Source organism: Oncorhynchus nerka, linkage group LG20 (genome assembly GCF_034236695.1).
Source record: "Oncorhynchus nerka isolate Pitt River linkage group LG20, Oner_Uvic_2.0, whole genome shotgun sequence".
NCBI classification, from domain to species: domain Eukaryota; kingdom Metazoa; phylum Chordata; class Actinopteri; order Salmoniformes; family Salmonidae; genus Oncorhynchus; species Oncorhynchus nerka.
Genome location: NC_088415.1, coordinates 85660792 through 85673275, shown reverse-complemented (window position 1 = coordinate 85673275; position 12484 = coordinate 85660792). Strand labels below are relative to the sequence as shown.

Below are 12484 nucleotides of genomic sequence, written 5' to 3'. Positions count from 1 at the left end.
CATAATAACAATAACGTGCCAAAAACACGGAACATAGGAAAAGTATAGCGCCTGACAAAAATTCACATAAAAATAAACAATTACAATTAAACAACTAAATACATGCAGCAATTTTGGAATGAAAACCAGGTGTCTAATGGAACAAGACAAAACAAATGGATATATGAGAAATGGAGCGGCGATGGCTAGAAAGCCGGTGACGTTGATCGCCGAATGCCGCCAGAACAAGGAGAGGAGCCGACTTCGGTGGAAGTCGTGACATTTTCGTAGTAATCTACTTGAGAACCATTTAGGGTTCAAGTAAAACTTTTGAATAAGTGAAGCTTTTAGAGAGGTGTAGTGCTTTTAGATTTAACAATCTCAAACCACCCAATTCATATTCATTACGTAGATAGGCACTCTTTATTTTGTCTGGTTTAGCATCCTAGATAAAGCAAAATATTTTTTGCTCATATGATTTGAAAAACCATAGGTAAGTGAGTAAACTGAGATATGACTAAGGAGTTAATCAGGTCAATTTTTCCATAAATAGACAGGTATTTACCTCTCCATGGTTGCAGGATCTTGTCTACTTTTACAAGTTTTCTATTGAAATTAATTGTGGAGAGCTTATTTATATATTTTGTGATATGAATACCAAGTATGTCTACTTCACCATCAGCCCATTTTTTTGGTAAGCTACTGTGTAATATAAATGTTGTATTTTTTAAAGATCCAATATGTAATATTGTACACGTAGCATAATTATTGTACACCTATACAGAGAGTCCAGAAAACGTATCTAGATATTCAATGAGACATTGCAGGGATCTAACTTGCGGACTTAATATAAAACTTGAGTCATCGGCATACATGGCCACCTTTGTTTTTAAGCCTTGTATTTCTATTCCTCTAATGTTGTTATTGGATCTGATATTAATAGCTAGCATTTCTATGGCCATAACGAATAGATATGGTGACAGCGGACACCCTTGTTTAACTCCTCTTGACAATTCAAAGCTCTCTGAGAAGTAGCCGTTATTTACTATTTTACACCTGGGGTTGCTATACGTTATTTTTTACCCATTTTATAAGTGAATCACCGAAACTGAAAAAATCCAGGCATTTATAAAGAAAATCTAGTCTTACTTTATCAAATGCCTTTTCAAAATCCGCTATAAATACCAGGCCTGGCTTCTTAGATGTTTCATGATGTTCTATTATTTCTAGTAGTTGTCGTATATTATCTCCAATGTATCGTCCATGTAAAAAACCTGTCTGATCAGGATGAACAATACCTGGTAAAACACTTTCAATTCTGAGTGCTATGCATTTCGCTAGTATTTTTGCATCACAACATTGAAGTGTAAGGGGCCTCCAGTTTTTTAGATAAACTGGGTCTTTATATTTTCCGTCTGGGTCTTGTTATAATAATAGAGAAATCAGACCTTCCTGCTGAGTACCTGACAGACTACCATTTCTATAGGAGTAGTTAAAACAATCTAACAATAGAGTTTATAGTATATCAAAAAGACTTGATATACCTCTACCGGTATGTCATCAAGCCCTGGGGTTTTTCCAGACTGAAAGGATTGAATAGCCTCAACAAGTTATTCCTCTGTTATACCTCTGGCCTTCGCACTGATCTTTCTGTACATTTGTTAACCTTTTTGGGATAGGGGGCAGCATTTTCACTTTTGGATGAATAGCGTGCCCAGAGTGAACTGCCTCTTACTCTGTCCCAGATGCTAATATATGCATATTATTATTAGTATTGGATAGAAAACACTCTGACGTTTCTAAAACTGTTTGAATGATGTCTGTGAGTATAACAGAACTCATATGGCAGGCGAAAACCTGAGAAAAATCCAACAAGGAAGTGGGAAATCTGAGGTTAGTAGTTTTTCAAAGCTTGGCCTATGGAATACACAGTGTCTATGGAGTCAAGTTGCACTTCCTACGGCTTCCACTAGATGTCAACCGTCTTTAGAAACTTGTTTCAGGCTTCTACTATAAAGGAGGGGGGAATGGGAGCTGAATGAGTCAGTGGTCTGGCAGAGTGTCTCAGGCTCGTGACGTGCGCTCCCGACAGAGTTAGCTCTCGTTCCAGTGCTTTTCTTCAGACATAGGAATTCTCCGGTTGGAACCTTATTTATGATTTATGTTAACTTCTTATGGTTAGCGGCACCCCCCCCCCCCCCCCCCCCCCCCAACATTCCGCTGAAAAGGCAGCGCGGGAAATTCATTTTTTTTTTTTTTTAAATATTTAACTTTCACACATTAAAACCTGTTAGATGATGCGAATTTTCGCAGCTTTTTGTAAAAAATCGCGCAACATTTCAATGTCCTGCTACTCATGCCAGGAATATAGTATATGCATATGATAAGTATGTGTGTATAGAAAACACTCTGAAGTCTCTAAAACTGGTTAAATCGTGTCTGTGGCTATAACAGAACATGTTTAGGAGTAAAAATCCCAGGGAAAACTGTTCTCCAAAAACACAAAAAAAATATTCATCTGCCAGTCAATGTATTGTCTAAGGCGACAGACAAAAAACGAGGTCCCCATTACAATGCCTACAGCTTCCACACGATGTCGCCAGTACTGGCATTTTTTGGCTGCTTTATCCTTGGTTAGATGACGTATAGGCACTTCCTGTCTTGGGACTCACCGCAAGATGTTATGAAAGTGAAAACATGGAGTATGATTTCAAGACTTGCTGCTATCGAATACAGATCGCCCCGTGATCAATTTGATAGATTATTAACGTTTATTAATACCTAAAGTTGGTTTAGAAAAGTAGTTTGAAGTTATTTGTAAAAGTTTATAGGCAACTTTTGTAATTTTAAAAAGTGACGTTGCGTCTTGTAAAGTGGAATTTTCCTGGATCAGACAGGCCTTCATGAAATGACATTTTGGGTATACAATGACGGATTTAATCGGGAAAAAGACCCAATTGTGATGTTTATGGGACATATAGGAGTGCCAACAGAGAAGCTCGTCAAAGGTAATGAATGTTTTATATTTTATTTCTGCGTTTTGTGTTGCGCCGGCGACCGCAAAATCTGTTGTTTAGGTGACATTCTGGTATTTTGGGGGGTGCTTGCTATCAGATAATAGCTTCTCATGCTTTCGCCGAAAAGCATTTTACAAATCTGACTTGCTGGCTAGATTCACAACGAGTGTAGCTTTAATTCAGTACCTTGCATGTGTGTTTTAATGAAAGTTTGAGTTTTATCGAAAACTATAGGTGGCGCTCTGAAATTTCCGCTGATTGATGTTCCTGCACTGGGACTACATTCTGCATCATCCCTAACAGCTTTTAACAAGTCCAATACAGCAAATGAAAGATAAACATCTTGTTAATCTACCCATCGTGTTCGATTTTTAAAATGTTTTACAGCGAAAACAATATTTGTTTTATTCCTTTGCCTGTTTGCCTGTGAGCCAATGCCACAGATGTTAGAAAATTGAGACAAGATATTATGTGTGTGGTAAATCTGAGTAGGTTGATGTGTATGATATTGGAGGATGTGATTTAGTGAGAGTGTGTACGATGTCTGTATAAGAGTAAGATGGTTGAGTGTCTATGTGTGTAACGTAGTGCTTATAGCCTTAATATTCAGGATGATAATTGTAATCCATATCGTATCACCGTCATGGTTGCATCATAATTACCTTTAACATCATTGACAAACAATTGACGTATCACATGATCATGAAATAGACCTTGCATATACTATGCCCACGTCCTCTAGTATAGCTGTGGGGCTTAAAGTGTGAATTTATTATAGCCTCATTTGCATGACATCAACAATGTACAGCAACATTTTTAGGTGTCACTGCAGAACACCCTCCACCTTCCAAGACTCGAATTTCATATACTTTTCAAGACATCAATGTAGCAGTGGAACAAACATATCACAATCATTTGATTTGATATCAGAATATACTTCCAATAAAATTTATCAATGTAGGTTACAGCAGAACACATATTATAATGTATTGGCCTCCTCATTATGTGTTAATATGAAGCACATATTCAGATTAACTTCACAGTACAGAACAAGTTTGTAAAAAAAAAAAAAAAAAGATCTTCCTACCTTAGTTTTCCAAAACTTCCCACAACACAGCCATTTCCTCTTGCATCTTCTCCTCCCTATTTCTTGTTTTGCTCCTGGTGTCTGCGACACATCAATCCATGACCTCACATAGGGGACAGGGTTGAATTTGGTCAGGGGTGGGCCGACAAGGTTCAGAAAGAGTAGCCCTGATATGGTGGAGGTATGCAGAGAGGCGCGGGTTGAGGTGCAAATCAGATTCATTTGAGAATGTCCCCGCTCTCATTCTGCACTGTAGATGGGGATGGTGCTGAGCGCCATCAACAGCTCTTTAAGTCCGTCTGGAATGTCCCTTCATCATTACCATCAGTGTCCTTGTATGTGGACTGTCAATGCCAAACCGCTGCCAGAGAGATTGTATTGTACACCTTCAGCTCCTCTATGAATTGTCTGTTTCCTGTATATTCTACACATTCAGCTCCTCTATGAATTGTCTGTTTCCTGTATATTCTACACATTCAGCTCCTCTATGAATTGTCTGTTTCCTGTATATTCTACACATTCAGCTCCTCTATGAATTGTCTGTTTCCTGTATATTCTACACATTCAGCTCCTCTATGAATTGTCTGTTTCCTGTATATTCTACACATTCAGCTCCTCTATGAATTGTCTGTTTCCTGTATATTCTACACATTCAGCTCCTCTATGAATTGTCTGTTTCCTGTATATTGTACACATTCAGCTCCTCTATGAATTGTCTGTTTCCTGTACTGTCCACCGCCCGTCCTCCTTGAGAGAACATTCTAGCCGTGAGCGGGCCTGTGACCTTTAGTCTCCTTCTGAAGACTCTGGCTGTAGTGTCTATGTTTTTATTTCAAGTGTTAACTACAACCTGTGGTGTTCGTCTTTAGCCTTGTCTACAATGCGTGCTGCTGCTAAATGGGCCTTGATTTGGGCATGTTCAGAAACCTTTTTTCTGAGGGCTATTTGTTGCTTTTTTACGGCAGAGGATGTTACTGTACTTTCCACCTACTCTTTTGCTAGTTTTATCCCTCCAGTCTTTTCTGGGCCCAAACTCTCTACCTTTTTGAATGTTGTACAGCCCAGCTTTGAATTTAGCTTGACAAGCCAGGGGTTATAAGTTTGCTTGGTCTTAAACTGAGCCTCCGTCCAAATTGAACTGGGCACTTCGTCGGTGGATGCTCTGTCCCCCTGCTCCCTGACCTCCTGTCCCGCCGAGTCTGACTCGCTAGTAGACCTACTAGCTAGTGGAGGTCCCGGTTGTGATGCTGAACTGGTGGGATAAGCAGCGCTGCTAGCTAAGACAACGCCTCTCACCCGGCACTGTTTTGGGTTCGATTCATCATATTTTTAAGGATTTCTGGACATTTAAAAACTTTATCAAAGTTGATTCCCTTTTCTTATTAATTTCTGATTTGGCTATCCCTCAGTTTACCTAGGGACCTTTTCACTAGCTGACCACCACTGCCAAGACCTGTTTCAAGATCAGTTACTTACCCCATCAACCTGCCCCATAACCTATATGTACAAATAAGAGAGCAGGTCTGAAATTAGAATGATTGCACAGAAGGATCACCGTGCATTTACATGAAGGTTTTTCTGGGAGGCAGGAGAAATAACCAGGAGTCAACTTGATTTAACTCTGGTTGGTGACCACTGCTCTAGAAAGTTGAGTGAAGTTCAATCTCGTGCTTCTCTCTGTGGGCTGATATTTCTGTGAGGCAGTCCTGTGGTGTAAAGACCAACGCTGGAGACGAGAAGCAAGTACAGGGAGGGGGAATAAAACGACATTACGACAATAATGCTGACACGGGGAACAAAACTGAGGAACAGACAGATATAGAGGGGGCAATCAGCAACGTGAAGGAGTCCAGGTGAGTCCAATGAGCACAGATGCGCATAATGATGGTGACAGGTGTGCGTAATGAAGGGCAGCCTGGCCCCCTCGAGTGCCAGAGAGGGGAAGTGGGAGCATGCGTAACATGGGGAGCTACTGCGCTTGCACGCAGCTTGGAGGGAACATTGGTACTCAGTAATGTGTTGTATTGAATTTTCCGCGAACATATACTTTGTATTCAGGACAAAAAGTGAATTGCTTTGCCTCATCAGTTTTCTCCTATCACAGACACTAAACTACTGTTAAAGTCCCCATTGGCCTCATGGTGAAATCCCTGAGCGGTTTCTTTCCTTCTTTTTTTAACCCGATAGGTGACCTTCTTTGCGTGGCATTGGAAAACATCCCTGGTCTTTGTGGTTTAATCTGTTTGAAATTAATTTAAAAAATCATGATAAACACTATTATTGCACGCAGATTGAGTCCATCCAACTTATTATGTTACTTGTTTAGCACATTTTTTGTCCTGAAGATGCCATAACAAAGGGGTTGAATACTTATTGGCTCAAGACATTTCAGATTTACATTTTTAATGAATTTGTAAAAAAATTGAAAAACATTATTATTCCACTTCAACATTATGGTGTATTGTGTGCAGTGACAAAAAAATCTCAATTTAATCCATTATAATTTCAGGATGTATCACAACAAAATGTGGAAAAAGTTAAGGGGTGTGATTACTTTCTGAAGGCATTATACTTCGATGCAAAAACTCCACTATACTTTTGAGCTATTCTATAAGAGATGAAAAACTCAAGCAGTGAAGACCTCAGTACACATATATTAATATATGATACAGTATAATATGATGATATACTGTATATAATCTAATATCACTGGTTGTTCTTTCCAGGTGAGGAGATCGCCAGACCCAGACGCTCCACCCCTACACCAAGACCCGCCCCCGAGACACAAAGGTCAGAGTTCAAAACTGTGCCAACGCTGACACAGCAAACAGGATACCATATTTGCTATGTACTGTATTGATAGAATTTGTGTTGGGTCTGATAAATGTTTTGTTTGGGAAAACAATTAAGCTATTAAATTCAATTAAGTAACAAAATACAAGTACATCGCTGAAATCTTGAAAATCAGAGTTTTAAAATCACATTTACATACCATCTCTTCCAGTGAGAGAGTATCCCAGAATCGCAGAGCATCCCCAGCTTTCTTCGGGCCTCCTCATGAGACGACCTATGAGACACACAGATACGATAGTAACAGAAACGATGGTAACTCTCACAAGAATAGTCTTTCTGACTGGATGTGTGTCTTTGTGTTTTTACATAATGGTATCTAAACGTTTGTGCATCATATCCCACTGAGGTGTGATTAACCATGTTGATATCCTTTGTCTATCATAGTAGTCTGTATAGAGGCTGATGCATGGTGTGACTCCAGACCAGACTCTGACTCCCCTTTGACCAGAAACTTTCCCACAGGAGGTAAGCCCCCTCTATATCATTTATATCAGTCATGATTGTGCTATTAAATCACATTTGCTAACACAACGGTAGGCCTCATTTATATCAGCTTGTTGTCCGCATATGGCCCACAGGCCGCCAGTTTGAGACCAATGTTGTAGTCAATAGTGTGTTACTAAGTGTTAAAGGGGCAATCAGCAGTTTATACATCAATTTTTGGACTTATAAATGATTGATATGTACCCATTGATTATTGAAGAATATAACTTAGAAATGCATCATGAGCTGTAGTTCAACTGTCTAACCACATCAGAACCCCAAATATAAGCTTGTTTTACTCCAATGTTTGTAAACAAAGTAAATGTGAACAAACACTGTATAGACTCAACACATGCTTAAAACTGCACTTCTGATATCGTGGATGGCCAGTCCTTGCATTCATAGCTGTCTTTGAATTTGAGGTTCCATTTCTCCAGCCTTCGACTGAAACAATGGTGTGTAGTACGCGTTGTTATTGTTTCAACTGCTGACTGCTGCTTTAAGTAAGTCTATAGACTGACCTAGTGTCGTTTGACCCAAGTCAAATCAAATCAAATTGTATTTGTCAAATGCACCGAATACAACAGGTGTAGACTTTACAGTGAAAAGCTCACTTACAAACCCTTAACCAACAATGAAATAGAGTTAAGAAAATATTTACTAAATAAACCAAAAAAATGTGAAAAGTAACACGGTACCGAGTCAATGTGCGGGGGTACAGGTTAGTCCAGGTTCATTTGTAAAGTGACTATGCATAGGTAATAAACCGTTAGTAGCAGCAGTGTATAAACAAAGGGGGGGGTTCAATGTAAATAGTCCAGGTGGCCATTTTATTAATTGTTCAGCAGTCTTATGGCTTGGGGGTAGAAGCTGATAATTAAGGAGCCTTTTGGTCCTAGACGTGGCACCCCTGTACCGCTTGCCGTGCGGTAGCAGGGAGAACAGTCTATGACTAGGGTGGCTGGAGTCTTTGACAATTTTTTGGGCCTCCCTCTGACACTACCTAATATATAGGTCCTGGATGGCAGGAAGCTTGGCCCCAGTGATGTACTGGGCCGTACGCACTACCCTCTGTAGCGCCTAACGGTCAGATGCTGAGCAGTTGCCATACCAGGCGGTGATGCAACCGGTCAGGATGCTCTTAATGGTGCAGCTATAGATCTTTTTGAGGATCTGGGGACCCATGCCAAATCTTTCAGTCTCCTGAGGGGGAAAAGGTGTTGTCTTGCCCTCTTCACAACTGTCTTGGTCCGTTTGGACCATGATAGTTTGTTGGTAATGTGGACACCAAGGATCTTGAAACGCTCGACCAGCTCCACTTAAGCCCCATCGATGTTAATGGGGGCCTGTACGCCCCTCCTTTTGCTATAGTCTACGATCAGCACCTTTGTCTTGCTCACATTGAGGGAAAGGTTGTTGTCCTGGCACCACACGGCCAGGTCTCTGACCTCCTCCCTATAGACTGTCTCATCGTTGTCGGTGATCTGGCCTAGCACTGTTGTGTCGTCAGCAAACTTAATAATGGTGTTGGAGTCGTGGGTGAATAGGGAGTACAGGAGGTGACTAGGCACGCACCCCTGAGGGGCCCCAGTGTTGAGGATCAGCGTGACAGATTAGTTGTTGCCAGGATCCAGTTGCAGAGGGTGGTGTTTAGTCCCAGGGTCCTTAGCTTAGTGATGTGGGCACTATGATGTTGAACGCTGAGCTGTAGTCAATGAACAGCATTCTCACATAGGTGTTCCTTTTGTCCAAGTGGGAAAGGGCAGTGTGAAGTGCGATTTAGATAGCGTCATCTGTGGATCTGTTGGGGCGGTATACGAATTGGAGTGGGTCTAGGGTTTCCGGCATGATGGTGTTGATGTGAGCCATGACCAGCTTTTCAAAGCACTTCATGGCTACTGACGTGAGTGCTACGGGGCGGTAATCATTTAGGCAGGTTACCTTCGCTTTCTTGGGTACAGGGACTATGGTGGTCTGTTTGAATATGTAGGTATTACAGACTCGGTCAGGGAGATGTTGAGAATATCAGTGAAGACACTTGCCAGTTAGTCCGCACATGCTTTGAGTACACGTCCTGGTAATCCGTTAGGCCCCGCGTCTTTATGGATGTTGACCTGTTTAAAGGTCTTGCTCACATCGTCTACGGAGAGCGTGATCACACAGTCGTCCAGAACAGTTGATGCTCTCATGCATGCTTCAGTGTTGCTTGCCTCGAAGTAATTATAAAAGGCATTTAGCTCGTCTGGTACGCTCGCGTCACTGGGCAGCTCGCGGATGGGTTTCCCTATGTAGTTCATCATATTTTTTTTATGCCTCGCTACATCTGACGAGCGTCAAAGCCGATGTAGTAGGATTCAATCTTAGTCCTGTATTGACGCTTTGCCTGTTTGATGGTTCGTCTGAGGGCATAGCGGGATTTCTTAATAGTGTCCGGATAGTGTCCCGCTCCTTGAAAGCGGCAGTTCTAGCCTTAGCTCTGTGCGGATGCTGCCTGTAATCCATGGCTTCTGGTTGGGAAATGTACATACAGTCACTTTGGGGACGTCGTCGTCGATGCACTTATTGATGAAACCAGTGACTGAGGTGGTATACTCCTCAATGCCATTGGATGAATCCCGGAACATATTCTGTGATAGTCCAGTCTGTGATAGTCCAGTCTGTGATAGTCCAGTCTGTGATAGTCCTGTCTGTGACAGTCCAGACAGTCCTGTAGCGTAGCATCCGCGTCATCTGATTACTTCCGTATTGAGCGAGTCACTGGTACTGCCTGCTTTAGTTTTTGCTTGTAAGCAGGAAACAGGAGGATAGAATTATGGCCAAATTTGCCAAATGGAGGGCGAGGGAGAGCTTTGTATGCGTCTCTGTGTGTGGAGTAAAGGTGGTCTAGAGTTTTTTTCCTCTGGTTGCACATGTGACGTGGTAGAAATTAAGTAAAGTTTTCCTGCTTTAAAGTCCCCGGCCACTAGGAGCGCCACATCTGGATGAGCATTTTCTTGTTTGCTTATGGCCTTATTCAGCTCGTTGAGTGCAGTCTTTGTTCCAGCATCGGATTGTGGCGGTAAATAGATGGCTATGAATAATATAGATGAGAACTCTCTAGGTAGATCGTATGATCTACAGCTTATCATGAGGTATTCTACCAAGCAATACGTCAAGACTTCTTTAATGTTAGACATTGCGCACCAGCATTTATTGACAAATAGACACACACCAGACGTAGCTGCTCTGTTCTGCCGATGCACGGAGAAGCCAGCCAGCTCTATATTATCCGTGTCGTTGTTCAGCCACTTCTCGGTTAAACATAAGATATTTCCATTTTTAATGTCCCGTTGGTAGGATAGTCTTAATTGTAGATTGTCCGGTTTGTTTTCCAAGGATTGCACGTTGGCCAAAAATCAAATCAAAATCAAATCAAATGTATTTATATAGCCCTTCTTACATCAGCTGATATCTCAAAGTGCTGTACAGAAACCCAGCCTAAAACCCCAAACAGCAAGCAATGCAGGTTTAGAAGCACGGTAGCTAGGAAAAACTCTCTAGAAAGGCCAAAATCTAGGAAGAAACCTAAAGAGGAACCAGGCTATGAGGGGTGGCCAGTCCTCTTCTGGCTGTGCCGGGTGGAGATTATAACAGAACATAGCCAAGATGTTCAAATATTCATAAATGACCAGCATGGTCAAATAATAAAAACCACAGTAGTTGTCGAGGGTGCAGCAAGTCAGCACTTTAGGAGTAAATGTCAGTTGGCTTTTCATAGCCGATCATTAAGAGTATCTCTACCGTTCCTGCTGTCTCTAGAGAGTTGAAAACAGCAGGTCTGGGACAGGTAGCACGTCAGGTCAGGGTTCCATAGCCACAGGCAGAACAGTTGAAACTGGAGCAGCAGCATGGCCAGGTGGACTGGGGACAGCAAGGAGTCATCATGCCAGGTAGTCCTGGGGCATGGTCGTAGGGCTCAGGTCCTCCGAGAGAGAGAAATAAAGAGAGAGAGAGAATGATGATACCCCCGGACAGGGCCAAACAGGAAGGATATAACCCCACCCACTTTTCCAAAGCACAGCCCCCACACCACTAGAGGGACATCTTCAACCACCAACTTACCATCCTGAGACAAGGCCGAGTATAGCCCACAAAGATCTCCGCCACGGCACAACCCAAGGGGGGCGCCAACCCAGACAGGAAGATCACGTCAGTGACTCAACCCACTCAAGTGACACACCCCTCCTTGGGACGGCATGAAAGAGCACCAGTAAGCCAGTGACTCAGCCCCTGTAATAGGGTTAGAGGCAGAGAATCCCAGTGGAGAGAGGGAAACCGGCCAGGCAGAGACAGCAAGGGCGGTTCGTTGCTCCAGAGCCTTTCCGTTCACCTTCCCACTCCTGGGCCAGACTACACTCAATCATATGACCCACTGAAGAGATGAGTCTTCAGTAAAGACTTAAAGGTTGAGACCGAGTCTGCGTCTCTCACATGGGTAGGCAGACCATTCCATAAAAATTTAGCTCTATAGGAAAAAGCCCTGCCTCCAGCTGTTTGCTTAGAAATTCTAGGGACAATTAGGAGGCCTGCATCTTGTGACCGTAGCATATGTGTAGGTATGTACGGCAGGACCAAATCAGAGAGATAGGTAGGAGCAAGCCCATGTAATGCTTTGTAGGTTAGCAGTAAAACCTTGAAATCAGCTCTTGCCTTAACAGGAAGCCAGTGTAGGGAGGCTAGCACTGGAGACTCCCAGTTACACAATAAATGTTCCTTTTGTTCCATAAAGATTATTTTTACATCCAAAATTCCTCCATTTGGTTGGCGCGTTTTGTTCAGAAATCCACAGGCTCGAGCGGTCACGACGGGGTAGACAAAAATTCCAAATTATATCCGTAAAGTTCGTAGAAACATGTCAAATGTTTTTTATAATCAATCCTCAGGTTGTTTTTACAATAAATAATCGATAATATTTCAATCGGATCGTAGCTTTTTCAATATGAGAGAGAGAGAAAATGTCTGCTCCAAGCTGTTGCGCATGCAAAACTCTGCTGGCACCCAGCCATCCACTGACACGATGTGATCG

General features: G+C 42.2%; 1 pseudogene; it reads left to right on the top strand.

The window, feature by feature from the left end:
- LOC115117255 (SH3-containing GRB2-like protein 3-interacting protein 1) overlaps positions 1–12484 on the top strand; it is an 83154-nt pseudogene that overhangs the window by 53331 nt on the left and 17339 nt on the right.